Source organism: Stenella coeruleoalba (genome assembly GCF_951394435.1).
Source record: "Stenella coeruleoalba genome assembly, chromosome: 3".
Lineage (NCBI taxonomy): Eukaryota > Metazoa > Chordata > Mammalia > Artiodactyla > Delphinidae > Stenella > Stenella coeruleoalba.
Genome location: NC_137148.1, coordinates 164,954,770 through 164,973,671, shown reverse-complemented (window position 1 = coordinate 164,973,671; position 18,902 = coordinate 164,954,770). Strand labels below are relative to the sequence as shown.

Below are 18,902 nucleotides of genomic sequence, written 5' to 3'. Positions count from 1 at the left end.
TTGATGGTAATTCTCTGAGAAAGATGCCCTTACGATCTTCCATTTATGAGCAGGGAAACTGAGGCACTGAACTAAATAACTTCCTCCGTAAGAAGCTCCAAGGGAAATTCTCAGCAAATGGTAGTAGTGGTTTTGTTATGTTTGGGGATATATTGGCAGGTAAAGGGGGAAATTTTCTATTAATTCAAAAATTGCTTACTGAGTTCCTACTATGTGCCAGGCCCTGAGAATACAGTGGTCATTAAGAGAGATATCTTTCCTGCCCTAGTGAACTTCAGCCTAGCTACACTGCTACATCAGCCTAATAATTCTCTTAAATTATTATAATTCTCTTAAATTGTGGTAAGAATAACAACTAGCACTTACTATGAGCCAGGCGCTGTTCTGAGCCCTTTTCGAATATTAGCTCATTTAATCTTCACGAAGGTCCTATAAGGTAAGAGTTGTTATCATCCATATTTTATATGTGAGGAATGTGAGGCACAGAGAGATTAAGTAACTTGCCCAAGGTCACACAGCTAGTGACCCAAACCCGGGAGAGTGGTCGCAGAGTCTGTGTTCTTTACCACTGTGCTTTCCTGCCCCTCTGATAAAAATAATCTTTAGTCACATTGGGCTATTGCTATGTGCTGTGCCCTTCACACACATCTCATTGGACCCTGGCAACAATCCGATGTGCCTTGTTCTCAGTGATCCCCATTTTATGGAGAGAGAAACTGAAGCCCAGAGAAGTTAAATAGTTTGCTCAAGATCTTGCAGCTGAGGACTCTGGAGTCGCAAATTTGGGGTGGCCTTGGACCCTGCAACTGAGGCTCCAGTGGCTCGTAGCGGGGAAGCTTTTATAGGTGCATTTATTCCATTTTCTCTGCTTCTGCGTAAAGATAAACACTCCCAAGTCCCTTTGCTGTAAACTGTGGGACATAATTATTTAACGGAAGGTAAATGCTTTAGAGATGGAAATTGCTGTGCTTTTTTCCTTAGGCATTGTTGCCTGCATACTAATGCAACACAATGTGTCTTTCTTCTGTCAGGCATTTTAGACAAATTCTATTTTCCTCAAAATATTTTGCCAGAGAAAATAGCAAATGGGAAAGAAATTCAGAGACACAGGCAGGGAGAGGAAACCATTCTCTTGGGTTTAAATAGAACAGCTGAGTAGCTAAGAGCATGGATCTCGAGTTAAGCAGATGCCAATTTTCAGCTTACTTCCTCCCAGCAAGCAAGATGCTGGCTCTCTGTGTGCCTCAATCTACCCATTTGTCCAGTGAGGAGGATAACTGGACCTGCCTCTCACCGGTTTACCGATTCCCTCTTTAGCTGTGTCTAATCTGCTGTTAACCATGCCCATTAAGTTTTTTAATTCCGAGTATTAAAATTTTCATTTCTATGAGTTCCTTCTGGTCCCTTTCAACCTGCCTCATATTTTGTAGTAAATTTGTTTCCCTTTTTTCTTTTTTTAAACATCTTTATTGGAGTATAATTGCTTTACAATGGTGTTTTAGTTTCTGCTTTATAACAAAGTAAATCAGTTATACGTATACATATATGCCCATATCTCTTCCCTCTTGCGTCTGCCTCCCTCCCACCCTCCCTATCCCACCCCTCTAGGTGGTCACAAAGCATTGAGCTGATCTCCCTGTGCTATGCAGCTGCTTCCCACTAGCTATCTATTTTACATTTGGTAGTGTATATATGTCCATGCCACTCTCTCACTTTGTCCCAGTTTACCCTTCCCCCTCCCCGTTTCCTCAAGTCCATTCTCTAGTAGGTCTGCATCTTTATTCCCGTCTTGCCCCTAGATTCTTCATGACCTTTTTTTTTTTAGATTCCATATATATGTGTTAGCATACGGTATTTGCTTTTCTCTTTCTGACTTACGTCACTCTGTATGACAGACTCTAGGTCCATCCACCTTACTACAAATAACTCAATTTCGTTTCTTTTTATGACTGAGTAATATTCCATTGTATATATGTGCCACATCTTCTTTATCCATTCATCTGTCAGTGGACACTTAGGTTGCTTCCATGTCCTGGCTATTGTAAATAGAGCTGCAATGAACATTGTGGTACATGACTCTTTTTGAATTATGGTTTTCTCAGGGTATATGCCCAGTAGTGGGATTTCTGGGTCGTGTGGTAGTTCTATTTTTAGTTTTCTAAGGAACCTCCATACTGTTCTCCATAGTGGCTGTATCCATTTACATTCCCACCAACAGTGCAAGAGGGTTCCCTTTTCTCCACATCCTCTCCAGCATTTATTGTTTCCCTATGGCAGGGTTTCTCAACTTTGGCACTATTGACGTTTTGGGCTAGATAATACTTTACTCTAGGGGGCCATCCTGTGCACTGTAGGGTGTTGAGCAACATCCCTCGCCTCCACCCGGTACATGCCAGTAGCACCCCCTCCCCTGTAGTGACAACCAAAAATGTCTTCAGATATTGCTAAATGTCCTGTCAGGGGGCAGACTCATTGCCACTTGAGAATTACTGTATAGGTATTTTCAAGCACATCTTATATTTCCTTAAACATAATATGCAAAGAATTATCTTATAATCAGTGTCTAATAACTTAAGTATTTAAATTCTTTTTGGCTTTTTTCCTGCTGTCTCTTGCTTCCTTGAGTGTTTTATTATTCTTGATTGTGAAATGCTCATTTTCTTTGGGACATTGTTGGAGGGAATTCTTTGAGGCCTGAAATGAAGGTGTATCTTCCCTGGAAGATTTGCATTTACTTTATCCAGGTGCCTGGGGCACTCATGTCCCAGGGTCACCTTACACTTTGGGACCACCTATGTGTTGAGAATTTAGGGTGCCAGTGTTTGCAAGGGCCAGCTTGTGATAATTTCTAAAGGCTTTTATTTTTCTCCTTCTCAGCTAAGTGCCAAAGTAACTTTCCTCAAATTCTTTTGAAATGGCAGGATGGAGTAAATTTACTCCAGGTTTCTTACCCTGAAACAGTAGCCTTTTGGGGTGCTGTCCTAATTCGGGGGGTGCTCCTTTTGAGGCTCTCTATCTTAGGTGGGACCTGGGCTTTACCTTATATCCCTGCTCCCCAGGAAGCCGTGAAAATTCAAGTAGCAGTTCTCTGAGTTAAGCAGATGCCCTCAGAGCAAGTGTGGCTTTGATGATCTGCCTACCTCCTGGAGGTCCCTGATTTCACTTAAACGTACGACTGATAATTACCTACTAAATTGTCCAGACTTGAGTTCTTTGACTAGAGAGTCTTAGGATTTTATGCAGGATTTATGACTGTTTTCGGTAAGAGGGTCAGTCTGATTGCCCAGGTTGTCGTATTACCAGAAATGGAGGTGTGTCATGTGGATTATATAAAATAGGAGGGCATCTAGTGCTTGACGTGTGTTGGCCAGTTTAATTGTTTCTGAGGATGATGCGAAAGGGAATGGAGAACACGTCTTGGTTAGGGGCATTCCCTGGATGGCAGGGCAAGGGTGCCGTGGGGTAGAGTCAGAGGGTGTGATGCAGATTCCCTTGGGTGGTATTTCAGATTTTAGCCAACATTGGACAGGAGCCTCATTTGTTTCTTGGAGTAGCTCTGAGTACCCAGAATGCTGCATTGCTCCTGGTGGAGTTTCTGAAAGAAAATTCTCTCTGGGGCTCGCTCCTGGCTCAGGCAGCATTGGCTGCTCCTCCTCACCCTGAGATACACAGCGCACACACGCGCACACACACACACACACACACACACACACACACACACACACAGCTCCATCAACTTAATCCATGAGCTGGGAGCTGCTACTTTTCCCATTCCTGGCTAGAAGTTAAAGAAGAAATAAACCCACTAGCCCTCCATCACATATTCTGCCATGAAAGAACTCAACATCCTTTCTGTCTTGCCCTCTATCTTCTGAGCTACTTGCAGACAGGGACCAGTTTTGTCTATTTCTGAATTCACTAAAGCTCTGTGCCAGGCGAACAGACAGGACTTCTAAAATGTGTCAACTGGCATTGCCTCCTCTTGAGATGCAACTAGAACAGTAATCTCATTGGTCTGAAGCGTCTTTAAGATTGTAAGACCATGTGTGATGGGTCCCCAAGACCACCTTCAGGTTTGATGATTTGTTAGAAGGACTCGCAAGAAAGCTGTGATACTCACGGTTACAGTTTATTACAGGAAAAGGATACAGATGAAATTGTGCAAAGCAAAAGGTGCTTAGGGCAGAATCTAGGAGAGACCAGGCACAAGCTTCCAGTTGTCCCCTCCCAGTGGAGTTGTGAAGACAGTGCTCAGTTCTCCCAGTGACACCATGTAACAACAGGCATGATGTATTGTCAACCAAGGGCAGTATCTGGTGCTCCCCTTGGCATCCAGAGGTGCTACTGGGGTTCGATCACATAGGCACGGAACACCCATGTGACTGACTTTAACTGCTTAGTCGCCAGCACTTCCAGAGATCCAACACATACAGCATGGCCCAGGGCCCAGGTGAACACAGATAGGCATTCACCATAAATCACATTATTAGTGAAAACTACCTGGCAGGCCCCAAGACCCCAGGTATACAAAGACACTCTTACCAGGCAGGATATTCCAGAGGTTATTTCCTAGGATTCAGTCAGGAGGCAGAGTCCTTTCTTTGGAATCTGCATGGTTCAGACACCCCCAGCCCTGCTGAGTTAACCCTTTACTGCATAAAATAGAAATCTAACCAAGTCATTCTTCTCGTGAAGTCCTCCCAAGGTGATCCATTGCTCTTAGCAGGGCGTTTGAAATCCTGTATCTTCTGGTCTTTGCCCACCTCACCAGGGTCATCTCTCATCTCTAGCTGCATCTCCCTTCTTTAAGATCCTTTAGCGTTCTGTGCTTTCTCCCACTGGGCAGCCTCAGCAGTATTCATCCTTTTTTCTTGAAATACTCTTTCTCTTTTTGCCTTCAGGTCTCAGAATAGGCACCATTTCCTCCAAAAATCTTTCACTGACCCTCCAAATCTGTATTAAGAAACTTCCTTATGCTCTGAGAGTGCCCTTGTTCTGTTATATTATCACTGAGATTTTCACAGTCTGCTTTCCTCCCACTAGACTGTGAGCTCCATGAGAGCAGAACCCTCCCTGTTCAGTCCATTGTCACATCTCCAGTGCCTGGAACATCTTAGGTATATAATCAATATTTGTTATATTATGTGGTAAAGCTATGTTGCTATAATAAGAGACCTCAAAAAATCAGTGACTTAAAACAATAAAGAATTTTATTTCTCCCTCCCGTAATAGCTCCAAGATGAGCCATGCAGGTTGACAGGGGAGCTCTGTTCCACAAAGTCATTCAGGCATCCAGGTTCCTACCCTCTTCTTGCTGCCAAGGCGGTTAGCATCATTCGCACAATCAAAACTGACTGGCCTTATGAAGGCAGAAGAGGGGATGGAGGGGATATCCCAGTCTCTTAAGTCTCAGACCAGGAAGTGGCGCTGTACTTCTGCTCACATACTATTGGTGGAAACTTAGTCGTGTGATCACACCTAGCTGCCAGGGATGCTGGGAAATGTGGTTTTGCTGGGAAGCCAAGGGCCTGGCTGAAATTCCGTAGCTGTAGAAGATAGCAAGGGGGAGGATGGATTTTGGTGGGCATCCAATGGCTAACACCGTATTTATTGAACCAAATTGTCAAACAGGATCTATCTGATACGAAGCTGCTTCAAAATAAACTGACAGAGTTGGGGGCATGTCACCTCATCTTTCTCTGCTTGTATTGGTTTCCTAGGGCTGTGTTACAAAGCACCCCAAACTTGGTGGCTTGAAACCCAAAAATTTATTTTCTCACAGTTCTGGAGGCTAGAAGTCTGAAACCAAGGTTTTGGCAGGGCTGTGCTTCCTCTGAAGGCTCTAGGGGAGAGTCCCTTCCTTGTCTCATCCAGCTTCTGGTAGCTCTAAGTGTTGCTTGGCTTGTGACCACATAGTCCAATCTTTGTGGTCACATGTCCTCCTCCTCTTCTCTCTCAAAACTCCCTTTTCCTCCCTCTTATAAGGATGCATGTGGGACTTTCCTGGTGGTCCAGTGGTAAAGAACCCGCCTGCCAATGCAGGGGATGCGGGTTTGATCCCTGGTCAGGGAACAAAGATCCCACGTGCTGTGGGGCAACTAAACCCAGGTGCCACAACTACTGAGCTCATGCGCCTCAACTGGAGAGCCCGCGTGCCACAAACAACAGTGCCCACACGCTCTGGAACTCGCACACCACAACTACAGAGCCCACGTGCCCTGGAAGCTGCGTACCACAACTAGAGAAGAGGAAAATGAAAAACCTGTACGCCACAACCGAGAGTAGCCCGCACGCCGCAATGAAGAGCCCATGCGCCACAAAGAAAGATCCCACGTGCCTCAACGAAGATCCCACAACTAAGACCCGATGCAGCCAAATGAATAAATAAATAAAATTTTTTTTTAAGATGCATGTGACTGCATTTAGGACCCACCCATATAACCCAGAAATAAGCTCCTCCTCTCAAATCCTTAATTTAATCACATCTGAAGAGACCCTTTTTCCAAATAAGGTTACATTCGCAGATTCCAGGGATTAGGACGTGGACCTACTTTTTGGGAGGGGGGTTCACTATTCAGCCCAGCACACCCACAGTGCACTTTAGAATTCGACTTCAGACCTCTGAGGACCCATCTTGTATTTAATACCTGGAGCATCCCGCCCCCAGCCTGGGGGGTTCATTCCACTTGTGACATGCCAATCTCTTCTACAGACTTTACCTGCATCAACTGATTTCACTGTCTCTGGGTATAAAACCACAGAGAAATCAAGGCACAGAGGGGTTAAGTAACTCCCCCAAGGACACACAGTAAGTGGCAGAGCCAAGATTCAAACCTGTATGATCTGACTATAGATGTGTGCTCAAACCACCTTATAAGTGTTGTCCCAAATACTTTTTGAGCTTCTGCTATGCTAAGAGCCAGGAAGAAAAAGAACATGCGGCCAGGAGAGCCCATGACAGAGCTGGGGATGGGGATCTGCATCTTGATCTAAGATGGCCTGGATCTCATTTAACTTCTTGTGCTGGTTTTATCAGAGAAACCCTCACCAGTTCGCCCCTAGAAAGCCAGGCACTTGCATGCAGAGCTAAACAGGAGGCAGAGACTCTGCTGCTGGTTGATTGAAACCTGCCTTGCTGCCTCTACAGTGGACTCGGGTGGACTGTTCCATTTGGGGAGCCAGGCACTCCCACTCTCAGCCCTTGGCCACTCTCTCCTGCTGTCACCACAGCTGCTGGGCATGCAGAAACTCAGGCGTGACAGCTTTTCCTCCCTGTTTCTGTCCAGTGGAGTGGAAACCCTCTGGCACCTGGACACCAAGCGTGTGTGGCAGCAGAGAGCTGCACAGTAAATGCAACACTTCTCCTCCAGCCCTCCGGATACAAGCTGACAGATTGGCAACTGGCCGACTGCCAAAGTCCAGCAAGTTCTTGTCAGTTGCTTTCTCACCTGGACACCTGGCTGCCACCTCCTGGAACATCAGCCTGCCTCCTCTAGGAAGGGATGGTGGTCTCTTTCGAAAGACTGTGAGCTTTGAGGTGGTCATCAAAGCCATCCTTGGAAACATTCGTAGAGTTGCACTTGTCCAGTTCGGTCTCGGTCTCTGCTAGCCGTATGTGAATTAAATTTTTCTTTTGCTTTTTTCAAATTGCAGTAAAATATCCAAGACATAAAATTTAACATTTTAACCATTTTTAAGTGTACAGTTCAGTGGCATTAAATACATTCATATTACTTTGCAGCCATCACCACCAACCGTCTCTAAAACTTTTTCATCTTCCCAAATTGAAATTCTGTCCCTAATAAACAAATACGCCCATGTCGCCTCCTCCAGCCCTTGGCACTTACCATTCTACTTTATGTCTCTATTCATCTGACTACCCTATGGACTGCATATCAGTGGAACCATACAGTATATGTCTCTTTTTTTAACATCTTGATTGGAGTATAATTGCTTTACAATGGTGTGTTAGTTTCTGCTGTATAACAAAGTGAATTAGCTATATGTATACATATATCCCCATATCTCCTCCCTCTTGTGTCTCCCTCCCACCCTCCCTAACCCACCCCTCTAGGCTGTTACAAAGCACCGAGCTGATCTCCCTGTGCTATGCAGCTGCTTCCCACTAGCTATCTGTTTTACATTTGGTAGTGTATATATGTCCATGCCATTTCTCACTTCGTCCCAGCTTCCCCTTCCCCCTCCCCGTGTCCTCAAGTCCATTCTCTATGTCTGTGTCTTTATTCCTGTCCTGCCCCTACGTTCTTCAGAACCATTCTTTTTTTTGACTTACTTCACACTATATGACAGACTCTAGGTCCATCCACCTCACTACAAATAACTCAATTTCGTTTCTTTTTATGGCTGAGTAATATTCCATTGTATATATGTGCCACATCTTCTTTATCCATTCATTTGTCGATGGACACTTAGTTTGCTTCCATGTCCTGGGTATTGTAAATAGAGCTGCAATGAACATTGTGGTACATGACTCTTTGTGAATTATGGTTTTCTTGGGGTATATACCCTGAGAAATCCCACTGCTCACTTCTTGCATTATCCCAGTTCCAGTGGAACCACTATACATGCAGCCTTCTCATACTTCCAAGCCTTTGCTCATGTTGAGTCAGCCTCCTAAATCACCCTTCCCACTTGTTCATCTAGGAGTCATCTCCACTCCCCCAAGCTGAGCTCTGTTCCCTTCATCATGCTCCCAAAGCAAGTGGTACATACATACATACAGCAGAAGTTAAGAGCCCATATTCTGAAACTAGGCTGCCTGGGTTCAAATCCCAGCTCTGCCGTTTACTACCTGTGTGTCTCTGGGCACGTTACAAGCCTCTTTGTGCCTCAGTTTCCTCTTCTCTAGAGTGGAAATAAATAACGGTAGCTTCCTCAAAAAGTCCTTTGAAAGATTAAATGAAACAATTAATGGAATAGTGTTAGCTATTATTAGTATAACCTTTAATACAGTATTTTGAAAGGAAAGAGAGCATGTCACATTTCTATTTATATCTGTATCCCTGATACTGAGAAAAATGGCTGACACATAGTAGGTGCTCAATTAACTGAACTAAACTGAGCTATCACCTGTGTGCTTAAGATGCTGTATTAGGATAGGCTAATTGCTGTAACAAACCACTCCCGAATCTCAGTGGCTTGAAGGATTAGTCCTTGCACACGTCACAGTTTGATTAAAAGGGGGAGGTTGGGCTCTGCTTCACACAGTCATGCAGGGACCCAGGCTCCATCCTTCTTGTGGTTCTGCCATCCTCGAGTCCTCCACTAGATCATCTACAATTGGACACTGGACGGGAGAAGAGAGAGAACATGGAGGATCTTGCAGCTAGTTTCAGGAACCTGGCCTGGGTGTGCCTTACATCACTTCCTCTCCCATCCCATTGGCAAGATTTAGTCTTATGACCCTGTTTTGATGCAAGGGGTACTGGGAAATATAATCTAGCAGTGTGCCTGGATAGACAAGAACATGGAAATTGGAGAACATCCAGTCTATGCTGAGCCTCTCACCACCAAGCCTGTACTCAATTTTCTCTAGGAGCTCCATGGCTAAATATCTAAGCAACACCAAATCAGTGAAAACTCAAGCCTGTTCTCCAGCCCCCTCCTACTCAATGACACCATGTCTGCCTCACTCACCCAAACAGGACCTTAGAAGCCATCATTGCCTTCTTTCTATCCCTCCCTCCTCTTATCCACATAATCACCATATCTGTTGAGCCCACCTCCTGAATGTCTCTCAGAGGCATGTATCTATTTTTCTCCATCCCCTGCCCTTCCTTAGTTCAGGGTTTATCATCCTTCACCTGGACCACCTGAACCTGTGGTCAACATCCCGTTGGGCTTTCACCTCCAACATCCACTCCTTCTAACCCACTTTCCGAAGTTCTAACTAAACCATCCTCATCTAATATTTAAGTCAAATCATGTCACTTCCCACTTTAGACATCTAAACAGTTGTCTTCAAACCATTTTAAAGCAATGGAACCCTTTCTACCAAATAAATCTTACCTTGAAATAAACTTCTTAATTTTAGAACAATTTTAGACTTATAGAAAGCTTGCAAAGATAATAAAGTTCCCGTATACCCCTCACCCAATTTCCCCTAATGTTACCAAGCTTATATGACCACAGTACTCTTGTCAAAACTAAGAAATTGACATAAGTACATTACTATTAACTAAACTTCTGTAATGTTATTTGAATCCCAATATGTAAAGCAATAAAAATGAAGCTTTGAAGCAGAAAATGACTTTCCAGAAAGTTCCACCTGCTGCCCCACACCCCACTCCCCCTTGCCATGAGTTAACCCCTAAGGCGCCTCTGTGGAAACCAGTTTGAACTCACTAACCTTAGGACAAAAGACAAACTCTTTGTTGTGGCCACCTTGTGTGGCCCTGGCCCAGCTCACTAGACTTCCTTCTCATTATCCTCCTCCTTTATTCAGTCAGTCAGCAAACATTTATTGAGCATCTGCTATGTGCAAGGCAATTTTCTAGGTACCAGGAACACAATACAAATTTCCAGAACTCATGAAGCTGATAGTCTAAAAGAGGGGAGACAGACCACAGACAATAAACTTAATAAATAAAATATATAGTAAGTAAATCGTGGTGAGTGCTATAGAGAAAACTAAAGCCAGGAAGGAGCAGAGGGAATGCTGGGGCGGGGGTGCAATTTTAAACAAGATGGTCATGGGAGTTCCCTGGTAGTCCAGTGGTTAGAACTCTGCGCTCTCACTGATGAGGGCCCGGGTTCAGTCTCTGGTTGGGGAACTAAGATCCCACAAGCTGCGTGGCACAGCCAAAAAAGAAAAAAATAAACAGGATGGTCATGGAAGTCCTGACTGAGGAAGTAAAAGGATTATACTGACTGCTTCAGTGTCAAGAATAGACTGAAGGGAGGCTTCCCTGGTGGCACAGTGGTTGAGAGTCCGCCTGCCAATGCAGGGGACACGGGTTCGTGCCCTGGTCCGGGAAGATCCCACATGCCGCGGAGTGACTGGGCCCGTGAGAAAAGAATAGACTGAAGGGAGAACAATACTCAGTATTTTGTAATAGCCTATAAGGACAAAGAATCTGAAAAAGAATAGATATATATGTATGTATAACTGAATCACTTTGCTGTAAACCTGAAATTAACACAACATTATAAATCAGCTATACTTCGATTTAAAAAAAGGATAGACTGAACGGTGTATGGAAGCAGAGACATTATTTGGGAGGTGACTGGAAGGATGGATCTACCATCGACTAAGATGGGAAGGGGACGGGGTCAGGGGTAGGTTAGGAGCTCAGCTTTGAACATGCTGTTTTACATGTCTGAGTAGAGATGTTGTGTTGGCCATTGAGTATTCGGAGTCTGAAGTTAAGAAGAAAAGACAGGGCTGGAAGTACAAATGTGGGAGTCATCAGCCTTCGGAGGTTATTTATAGCCACGAAAGTGGATAAGGGAGTGGATGTAAAAGGGCACCAAGGACTGAGCCTGGGGTTGGCTCTCCATCATTAAAGATGGGGGAAGATGAGGAGGATCTAGCAAAGGAGACTGAGATGGAGCAAATGAAAGGAGTATGCGACCTGGACGCTGTGTGCGAAGGCATTTAGTACAGTAGGAGGGAATGATTTTTTTTTGTTTTTGGCCAAGCCACGAGGCATGTGGGATCTTAGTTCCCTGACCAGGGATTGAACCCGTGCCCCCTGCAGTGGAAGCACCTAGTCCTAACCACTGGACTGCCAGGGAAGTCCAGGAGTGAATGATTGATAGTGTCACTGATGCCAGTGGGTTTACTCAAAAGAGGAATGAGAATCAGCTGTTAGATTTAGCAGCATGGAGGTCTTTGGTGGTCCTAGCCACTGTTGCTTGAAGGAGAGGTTGAGGCAAAAGGCTATAGGAGGGATTACTAACAGGTTTTTTTTTTTTTTTTTTGAAATATAGTTGATTTACAATGTTGTGTTAGTTTCTGGTATACAGCAAAGTGATTCAGTTATATATATATATATATATATATATATATATATATATATATATATATTCTTTTTCATATTCTTTTCCACTATAGTTTATTACAGGATATTGAATATAGTTCCCTGTGCTCTACAATAGGACCTTGTTGTTATCAGTTCTTTTAAAAAGAGTTTTTGCTGTGAAGGGTGGAGTGGGGAAAAAGGGTGTTAGCTGGTGGGGAAAGTGGAATTGAAAGATTTCTTTTTTAAGATTGGAGCGCTAACAGCAGATTTTATGCTGATGGGAATAACCCAGTAGGGAGGAAAAACATGATGATGCTGGAGAAAAAGGAGAGGGTTGGCAGGAGGGACATCTCTCAGCCGCTGGGAGGGGATGGCATTTGGTGTACAAGTGGAATGTTTTGTTTTAGATGGAAGCATATACAAGTCATCTATAGAAATATAAGGGAAGGCACTATATGGGCTGGAAGGTGGGGAGTAAATGTAGTGGTGGGTGCTTGCAGAAGTTCTATTCTAATGCTCTATTTTCTTACGATTTATCAAGGACAGGTTCGTGAGCAACAAATTCAAGTATGTTCAGTAATTATTTGTAGGATGTTTACTCTGTATCAGGCACTGTGCTGGGGATTGGGGTATAGCTGCCAACAAAGGCACAGCTAAGCACCTGCGGTATTTCTATTTCCTGTCCAGTAGAAGACATCGGACATACACACGTGAGATTGTTAGGACCAGCAAGTCAAAATCAGGAAGGATGCTTATCTATTCCTCTCCCCCGTCTCCCACCACCTCATCTTCCTCTTGCTGGATTTTGCCTTTTGCCCTCCCCACAACACATCTTAGAACCCTCTTCACCCCACTTCCTATCATGGTCCCATCCATACTCCCAAAGCCAACACTCTCTTTCAAGAGAGCAAAGTTCCAAAGAATCAAGATTGTATCAATGGGTCCGTCTCCATGGCAACAATCATGAATGAGCCAAGCAAGGTAACCCTGGGTGATAGCGTGAAGAAGTGGTCTGTTGCCACGGAGATGTGCTGAATGGAAAGGCCCCTACTAGTAGGTATGTCATCAAGATGGATCAGTCAGCATGAAGTCGGTGTGCCTATTTTCATCTTGGAGTTACAAAAATACATTTTAATAAAGCTCACGATCCGCCTCATTCCTCCCCTCTCCCTCCCACTTCTTCTTCACCCTTCATCCTGCAACTCAACCCAAGCTCACCAGGTCTCCTTCAAATCCCTCAAGGACACCCCAGGTTGGGGCTGTTCCCTCACCACATGACTCCCTCCCTGGGCCAAACTGGTCCTCCTTTGACCAACTACTATCTTCTCTTTAGGAAACAACAATTGCCTCAAAAGCCATGAGTTGATGGAAGAGACACTAACTACATTCTTTGGGGCAAGAACAGTTGATAAACTGGACCAGCTTACCTTACATGTACAAGGGTTCTCTCAGTGGGTAGACCAGTTCTCCATCAAGGAACTGACATTAATACCACATGTACAGTGGCATCATCTGAACACACTGGTGATGCTGAACGTACACCCTTAGTACCACTTGGAAGCAATTTGTAAAAGCCCAGGATTCAGTGCCTATGAAGATACCTTTGAAGAGCTTTGAGTCACTGAAGCTCACTCAAGATCTTTTTATCCTACTCGAAGTGCATTTCTTCATTTATTTCTTCATTCATTGGTTCTTTTCCTTGTTCAACCATATTTATTGTTATAGCAAAGGGCTAGAAATAACTCAAGTATCCAATAACTCAGTAGGGAATTATTAAATTATGGTACCTCCATCCCACGGGATTCCATGAAGGCATTAAAAAAGGAAGAAACAGATCTCTGGGTACCATTGAGAGCTTAGCACTTACAGAGCACCTACTGTATAAAAGGCACCATTCTAAATACTGTTCTAAAATGCCTATCAACTCCTTAATTCTATAATAAGCTTGTAAGGTAGATCTTGTCATATTCCTATTTTACAGATGGGGAAATAGGAATCTCTGTATCCAAGTTATATTGTCGAGTGAAAAGAGCAAGTTTCCTCCTGGTACATATAGCAGTTACAATTTGCTTGTAAATGCATGAACTATTTCTGAAAGATTCCATAAGAAACTAATAATTGTGTTTGCCTCTGTAGAGGGACGCTGAGTGACTTGGAAGTGGGTGTCCAGAGAAAACTTACTTTCCACAGTAAATGCTCTATGCTTTTCTGAATCACAGACCACATATGTTTATAATCTTCCACAAAACCAAACAGAAAATAGTCATTGCCCTTGTCTGTTCAGGCTATAACAGAATACCATAGACAGGGTGGCTTATAAACCACAGACATTTATTTCTCATAGTTTGGGAGGCTGGGAAGTCCAAGATCAAGGTGACAGCAGATTTAGTGTCTGTTGAGCACCCATTTCCTGGCTCATAAATGACTGTCTTTTCACTGTATCTTCACACAGGGCAAGTGAGCTCTCTGAGGTGTCTTATAAGGGCACTAATCCCATTCATGAGGGCCCCACCTTCATGACCTCATCAGCTCCCAAGGGCCCCCACCTCCAAATACCATCACATTGGGCATTAGGATTTAACATACAAATCTTGGAGGGACACATTCAGTCCATGGCAGTTATTAAGTTGTACTGTGTGCCAGATGCTCCTAGATTTTAGAAAAACATGGTCGAGCAAAATATTTTACTGTTGAGGAAAGTGAGGCACAGAGAATTTAAGTGACTTGCCCAAGTGGCAGAGCTGGGATTCAAAACCAGACAGTCTGGATGCAGGATTTATGCAGAAAAAGAAAAGTGTAACAGAAGCTCTGTGCATGTGCACATGTGTGTGTGTGTATGCATGCATGTGTGCACATACAAGCTCACAGTGGGCGTTTGCATGTGATTGTATGTGCATGTGTGTGAGCATGTATGTGGGTGTGCGTACTCATGCTTGTGTCCTGGGAGAGGAAAGTGGCCAGAGAAGAATCTACAGAAGGTCAAGCCATGTTTTGAGGGTTTGGGCATTTATCGTGAAAGTACAAGGGAACCACGTAAGGATTTAGACAAGGGGTGGATGTGATCAGATTTTTATTTCGGATCACTCTGGCTGAAGTGTGTGGCCAGGATACGAGTGTATGTGAAGGACTCCCCCTGCCTTGGTATGAGGATGCCTGCCCACCCTCTCCACCCAGCACAGTATCAAAGAGCAGAATGGATGTGGAAGCCTCTGGTGAAGCTGAGCAGCCCCACTCTGAAGTCAGGCAGTGGGTATCAAGTGTATCAGCTTCTTGTCCTGCTCAAATCCTGAATTGAAGCTGTCCCACTAATGTGGGGGGTCAGGTTCTCTGCTTCATAAAGCTGGCTTGAGGAAAGAACATCCATCCAGTGGTGTTAATGTGGGCATTGAAACAGAAAGGCAGCGTGGATGAATCCTGACTCTGTCACCTCCTGGCTGTGTGACCCTGAGCAAGTCAGCCAGCCTCTCTGTGCCTCAATTTCCTCATCTGTAAAACGAGGTCCATAATAGCCAACCTCAGGGGGTTGTAAAATATACAGAACATCATTATCACGGTAAGGATCATGAGGATGCTATGTTACCAGACCATCACCTAGGTTCCAACCAGTTCCCCCTCTTGCAAGCTGTGTGACTTGGAACAGGTTCCTGAACCTCTCTGAGCCTAATTTGTTTTCATCTATTCAATGGGGATAATAATACTCCTACTTCCTAGAATTATGTAGATAATTAATTGAAATAATCCATGTATAGCTCTTAGAACAGCTCCTGGCTCCCTGTAAATGCTCGATAAATATTAGAGACCATTAATAATTATTATATCATCCTCCTCATTATCTTCTTTATCATCTTCATCTTTATCATCAACACTATTACTAAGGGCCTCTCATTCCCTGCCTCACCATTTTGCCAATTTTCTTGGAATGGAACTCCACACATTTCCCATCAAGGTGACCATGTTCAGGGTCAATGACACATCCCTGGGGATTCGTTAGCTCCTTTCTTGAAAGCACTTTGGAGCTGCATGTGCTTTGCAGGCTGGAAACATCGCTGGGCTTGGATGCTATCTAAGCCAACACCAGTTCCTTTGGCCTGAAGGAACTGAAGGAACAAAAGATAGGTCCCTCATGTGTTCTCTCCCTGCCCACCTCTGCTCTGCTCTGGGCCATTTCCTGTCCTGTTTGGGGCAGCCTGGACTGCTTGCCACTTTCAGCTTTCTCGAGAGAGGACATCTTCCCAGTGGAAGGCCTGTAAGCACATACCTGGTGCTGTTATTTAAAAGGCAACAATTAGCTCAAGAGTCAGCACCGAGAAGCTTGTCCTTAAAATTAGCAGGAGTCATCCCATCAGAGGGCCACCATTACTTAGTTCTTTTGACTCCATACATTTCCCCAGGTGGCATGCAGCTGAACACAGGGCAGAGATCGGCTCTGCTCTCAGGTGGCCTGCCCCACTTCGAGCCTCAGGTGGGAACTGTGATAATTCTTTCTTTAATGGACACTTGTATAGCTTACTTGAAACTTACTATTAACCTTTCTATGTTTGTGTGTGAATATGTGCACATTTGTGTGTCCCTGTGTGCGTGTGACTATGAACCTGTTCTGTGCACTTTACAAATATTAATGTATTTTTGTCCTCCCAACAACCCATTTCATAGATGATAAGACTGAGGCACAGAGAGGTTAAGTTACTGCCCTAAGGTCACACAGCTGGTGAGTGGAGGGGCCAAGATTGATCACACGTACTTCTCCACCCTTGTAATGGTCCCCAATTACAATTTTGTGAGCCTAGCCATGTTCACACATCATATATTTTTCAAACTAAAATAAATAAACAGCTCTGCTTTAGGTTCCCCTCATGCTCATCCAGAATTAGTTGACTCTGTGACATGGGCTCAAACAAAGCAAATCACAGAAGACCTAGACCGAAATGATCTGGGTTCAGATTCTGGCTCTCTCACTTCCTGGCTGAGAGCCTTCTCTGAACCTGTTTTTTCATCTGTAAAATGGGGATGATTATAATCTACACTTTGTCAAACTGTTGTGCGCCTTAAAATGAGTTCGTATGTGTGAAGCTCCTAGAATGTTCCAGGCACAGGGCAAGCACTTACATCAACATCTATCTATATATTATCTATCTATCTATCTATCTATCATCTATCAATTGATTTATTGAACACCTATTATGTGCCAGGCACTGTTTTAGGTGATGCGGAGACCTCATCACTCTTATGATCCTCGCGGGGGGCATATACTATAACAGTGGTGTGCTAAAAGGAGGGGTTGCCATGGGAAAAACAGTAAAATTGGGTAAAGAAAGTTAAGAATGTTGAGTAGGGGTACGGGATGCAGTATTCAATGGGATGATCAGGGTAGGCTTCATAGGGAAGGTCATTTGAGCAGACTACCAGGGTGTTGGCATCTATTACTGCCATTCAGTGGTACTAATATGAGTTTGAATTTCATTTGGGGGAAGTTTCACTTGCTCCCATGAATTGGCCTGAGATCCAAAACTTGGTTGAGGAAGCAGGACCCTTGGGTTCCTTGTTGTTCCTGTATCTCATATAATATATTTACTAAGATCCTAGCCTGGGGAACCCATCCCCCTTCTCCACCTCCACTGGGAGTAGGGGCTTTCTCTCCAGCTTACCTGCCTGGTCATAGGGAAGGTATGAAGGAAAGGATTCCAGAGTCATCTTGAAGCTGGTCAGATGGTGGGGAGATGATGATATTTGCTGGTAGGTAGAGAAAAGGCAGTGATGAGGGAAGAGGCTGTGTTAGTTAACACCAGCTGCTATAACAAATAAAACCAAATATCTTTGGCTTAAGAGTATACGTGAGTGAGAAATAAACTACTAAAGTACAACTTGTGAGGGATAGGATGGGGTGGAAGGATAGGATGGGGTGGAAGGGTAGGAGGTGCAAGTATGTTTCTGCTCTATGCAGACTCCATCAAGGCTGATGGAGTCTCTGCCTTCTTCAACATGTGGCTTCTAAGGTTACCCTAAGAGTCCACATCCAGCCAGCAAGTGGGCGAAAGGGAGAGTGCAGTGGGAGGTATTTACAGGCTAGGCCAGGAAGTGGTGAACCTCACTTCTGCTCACATTCCATTGGGCAGAATTTAGTCACATGGCCCCACCTAGATTCAAAGAAGGCTGGGAAATGTAGTTTCTGGCTAGGCAGCCATTTCCCAGCCACCCTATGGAAGGGGAATATAAGTCTTTTTTTTTTTTTTTTTTAAAGAAGATGTTGGGGGTAGGAGTTTATTAATTAATTAATTTATTTATTTATTGTTTCTGTGTTGGGTCTTCATTTCTGTGTGAGGGCTTTCTCTAGTTGTGGCAAGTGGGGGCCACTCTTCATCGCAGTGCACGGGCCACTCACTGTTGTGGCCTCTCCCATGGCGGAGCACAGGCTCCAGACGTGCAAGCTCAGTAGTTGTGGCTCATGGGCCTAGTTGCTCCGCGGCATGTGTGATCCTCCCAGACCAGGGCTCGAACCCGTGTCCCCCGCATTAGCAGGCAGATTCTCAACCACTGCGCCACCAGGGAAGCCCGGGAATGTAAATCTTAATTGGGCAGATTGGCACCATGTTTGTACCAGGGATTTAGTTCACTTCCCACCCATCCTCCAACTCACTGTATACCACGCACTGTACTAAGTATCAACTCATCTCATGTCACATTACTGTTCAGTGATCACTATTATTAGCCACCCTTTATAGACAGTAAAACTGAAGCCCAGAGTAGTTAAGTAACTTACCCAAGGTCACACAGCTAGGAAGTGGCAGAGCTGGAATTGGAATCCAGTCAGTCTGGCTGCAAAGCCCCAAGCTTAGCACAAATTCATTATGCTAGTTGGAGGCAGAGAAGTCCAAAAATTGGCATAATCCACTTTTTGGTCAGGAAGGAACTGACCACTTG

The 18,902-nt window shown here is 44.3% G+C and overlaps 1 protein-coding gene across 4 annotated transcripts in view; it reads left to right on the top strand.

The window, feature by feature from the left end:
* Positions 1–18,902, top strand: part of CACNA1A (calcium voltage-gated channel subunit alpha1 A) — a 238,217-nt gene that overhangs the window by 68,544 nt on the left and 150,771 nt on the right. The window lies entirely within an intron of this gene.